The sequence below is a fragment of the Canis aureus genome, chromosome 4 (assembly GCF_053574225.1).
Source record: "Canis aureus isolate CA01 chromosome 4, VMU_Caureus_v.1.0, whole genome shotgun sequence".
Lineage (NCBI taxonomy): Eukaryota > Metazoa > Chordata > Mammalia > Carnivora > Canidae > Canis > Canis aureus.
In genome coordinates, this window is record NC_135614.1 from 52326431 (window position 1) to 52330223 (window position 3793).

A 3793-nucleotide genomic window follows, 5' to 3' on the forward strand; every position below is an offset into this window, starting at 1 on the left:
AGTCCACTCCAGTCCCAGCCATCACTTTAATGACCACATAGTAATCCACAGTGTGGGTGTATTGCAACTTATTCAACCAGTCCTCATTGTTGGACAATTAGGTTAGGTAGGAACAAATACATACATGAATAGGAAACACCACAATGTGGAGAAGACAAAACAAAAGCATTATTCAAGGCTACCAATGAACATGAATAGTATTATTTGAGGCAGGTGGGATGGGGCTGAAGTTCTGGTAGATGTTCATGGATCATGAGATTTATGGCAGAGTGGGCTTCATAACCATCCATGAATGGAACCAGGAGGCAACATTTTATACATATACGTGAATGTTTTGGAGCAGGTTTATGGCTTTCATCAGGTGCTCTAGGGGGCCTCCCCAAAAGTGAAAGGCCACGAGTGTGGTCTATAATTTGTAACAAGCACTGATCAGAAGGGCCCAGAGAATTTATTAAAAAGATCAGTGAAGTAAAAACGTGAGTCTAAATCCCACACAGACCAGGGGATAAAGCCTGACTCTTCAATTTCATTTATATACCTTTGAGTAACTTACTAAAAACATTTGAGCCTTTAAAACAGGAATTTAAGGGGCACCTGGCTGGCTCAGTCCATAGATCACACGACTCTTGATCTTGAGATTATAAGACCAAGCCCCAAGATGTAGATAGAGATTACTTTAAAAAAAAATCTAGGGGGGATCCCTGGGTGGCGCAGCGGTTTGGCGCCTGCCTTTGGCCCAGGGCGTGATCCTGGAGACCCGGGATCGAATCCCACATTGGGCTCCTGGTGCATGAAGCACCTGCTTCTCCCTCTGCCTCTCTCTCTGTGACTATCATAAATAAATAAATAAATAAATAAATAAATAAATAAATAAATATTAAAATTTTTTAAAAAAATCTAGGGATGCCTGGGTGGCTCAGCAGTTGAACATCTGCCTTCAGCCCAGGGTGTGATCCCGGAATCCCTGCAGGGAGCCTGTTTCTCTCTCTGCCTGTGTCTCTGCCTCTCTCTCTCTGCATCTCTCATGAATAAATAAATAAAATATTTAAATAAATAAATTAAAATTTTTTTAAATCTAAAAAAAAAGTGTTCATAGGTCATACAACCGTACAGGAAGAGTGACCTCAGAGACAGTACCCAGAGATGTGATGGGAAGTCCTGTAGCCTTTGGTCTGCAGGGCAGCCTCCTCCCTGGAGACAGTATTTGCCAGACAAGGAAAACCCTTGTTTTCTGTTTCTGCTCCATGTCTCTGTTCCACTCTCTTTTTGAGCTGATGGAATGTCTGACTGTTGTAGGCACAGCCCTTCAGATTACAAGTAAAGAAACCCACTTGAGAGAGGCTTGGCCTCTTTAGGTTAAAATAAACTATACATACTTGTTAATATTTGATCTTCTAGACTTTCTAAAACAACAATTCCACATGGTTCAATCTAATGTAAGGATGCAGGGCCAACTTAGGGAACCCAAGGGGTGTAAATGGAGTTGGGTGTCATGAGGACCTAGGACCAGGAACTGGAGAGCATCAGGAATCAGCTTCTCTGCTGTCATGTGCAGCTTCTCTCTCTGTGTCTACTTGATTCTTGCTTCCTGCTGTCCTTTCTCTGCTGTCCACGTGCACACACACCCGGGGGCTTTCAGAGCAACCAACAGACGCTGCTGAGTGGGGAGAGAGAATCTGATTGGTCTATCGTGAGTCAGGTGTCTGCCTCTCCCACCCCACCCCACCCCATCATCTGTGGGCAGGGAGGCAGGGGTCTTTATTGCAAGCAATGGAAACAGATGTGAGCAGAAAAGAAATTTATTGGAAGGATAGAGATTAGATCACAGAATTTTCAGAGTTGGAAAACAAGCCAGGACAGGAGAGGGTAATCAGCTAGAACTATGGCCTCAGTTGCATCACAGAAGTGGTTTTGTTGGGGGACGCCTGGGTGGCTCAGAGGCTGAGTGCCTGCCTTCAGCCCAGGGTCTGATCCTGGAGTCCTGGGATCGAGTCCCACGTTGGGCTCCCTGCATGGAGCCTGCTTCTCCCTCTGCCTGTGTCTCTGCCTCTATCTCTCTCTCTGTGTGTCTCTAATGAATGAATAAATAAAATATTTCAAAAAAAGAAGTGGTTTTGTTGGGATGTTGTTGCCAGTACCTCCAAAAGCTGGACTGGGCAGTTTGCATCCCTATCAATGGTGAGACGGCTCACTGGCATTGTAGCCAACATTCCCCTGGGCAGTGGGTATGTCCCCCTAACTCCTTCCCACTCCCAACAGATACCAGAATGGATTCTCTTGTCCCTGCTTCTTTGTATCACCAGCTGCAGAGGAAATGTCCCAGTGGGAATGTCTGATTGGTTGAGCTGAAGTCATAAGCAGGCACCTCATTGCCACTGGATGATGAGAACATGAGGCCCATCTGGCCTTTGCTGCTTCATACTGGGAAGTGGACCCCACCTTCCACCAGAACCCGTGCTGTGGGGAGTTCTCTAAACATAGGCAAGAGTGCAGATACCCACCAATGTGTCCACTGCTCAGGTGGACAGGGACAGTTTTGAAGAAGGTGCTGCGGGATGAGCAGACACCCAGAAAGTCTCCACAACAGTGACCTCTCTCCCAGGATCCTGCCCAGCTCACGTGCCATGCCCTCCAAGAAGCCTTTTTCTCCTTCCAGTCTAGTCCATCCAGGTTTGGTTCTCTTCTGCTTAGAATCTGCATAGGAGGACACAGGATTGAATTGTTACTGTTACTTTTCTACCAGAGATTGAAGCAGAGGAGGGCAGGAAGTCTACCCTGTGCGCTTCTCTGTGCCCCATACAGCGGCTGACCCAGGGTGGCCTTGTAGTACGAACGGTTGCCAGTACTTGTTGGTTGCCTCAGTCGGGGCTTTTCCGGATGTAACAGACACTGATTCTTAGTGATAAACAAAAAGGGAATTTCTTGGGAGGGCATGGGCAGCTCGTAGAAAGGATAGAAAAGCTAAACCACCAGACACCTCAAGATGCCACATAGCGCCAGGGAGCAAGAAGGAAAGACCAGTGAATCACCTTCGACCAACCTCCATCCTTACAACACTCCACTTAAGACTCAAATTCACAAGCTCTGTGCAGTGGTAGCATCATAGCCAATGAGGTTTATCTCAGGAGCGATTATTGCTAATTGAAAGACTCAAAATTCCCAGCTTGGCTAACTACTGGCTGTATCATTTGGGCAGGTGACTAAATTTCTGTGCTTGGGTTTCCACATCGGCAGAATGGGGCTAACAAGTCAACCCACCTCCTGGGAGGATGGGATAACACCATGCGCTAAGGTACTCAGAAAGGGGATGGCACCTGCTCTTACAGGAAAGGGGAATGTATGTTCTTACAAGACCTACAGGTCCTCTCTCCGATTTCTTAGCTACCTAAGACTGGAAAAGAAGATTGCTCACCCCACCTCCACTGGTCTAATCCTGACTTGGGGCTCTAGCCAGGAAGGAGGAGGAAGTGTAGGAGGTAGATCCAACAACATCCAGGCAAACTCACCTCCACACTCACAACCAAAGCAGCCCATGACCCTCAGAAGATACTGCTTCGGGCCAAAGTCAGGTGCCAAAAGGTCTTCATCCAGTTCCCTGTGCAATTATTCATCCCCCACTCTCCTGCCTCTGGCTAACTGTGATTAATTCCTGTGGCAGTCACAGGAATCACTCCTAATGAATTTCTAATGAACTCATTTGGTGTTAATGCAGTATGTAATTCCGCAGGACACTCATTATAATTTAGCCTTATTAAGTCTCCAGTTATTGGGAACCACTATTGCTCTAAGCTCA

The 3793-nt window shown here is 46.6% G+C and overlaps 1 non-coding gene across 1 annotated transcript; it reads left to right on the top strand.

Annotated features, from left to right (window-relative positions):
* The first annotated feature begins 3080 nt into the window (after positions 1–3080).
* Positions 3081–3227, top strand: LOC144313125 (U4 spliceosomal RNA). The gene has a single exon (XR_013378848.1). It is a non-coding gene; the product is annotated as a U4 spliceosomal RNA (small nuclear RNA).
* The last annotated feature ends 566 nt before the right edge of the window (positions 3228–3793 follow it).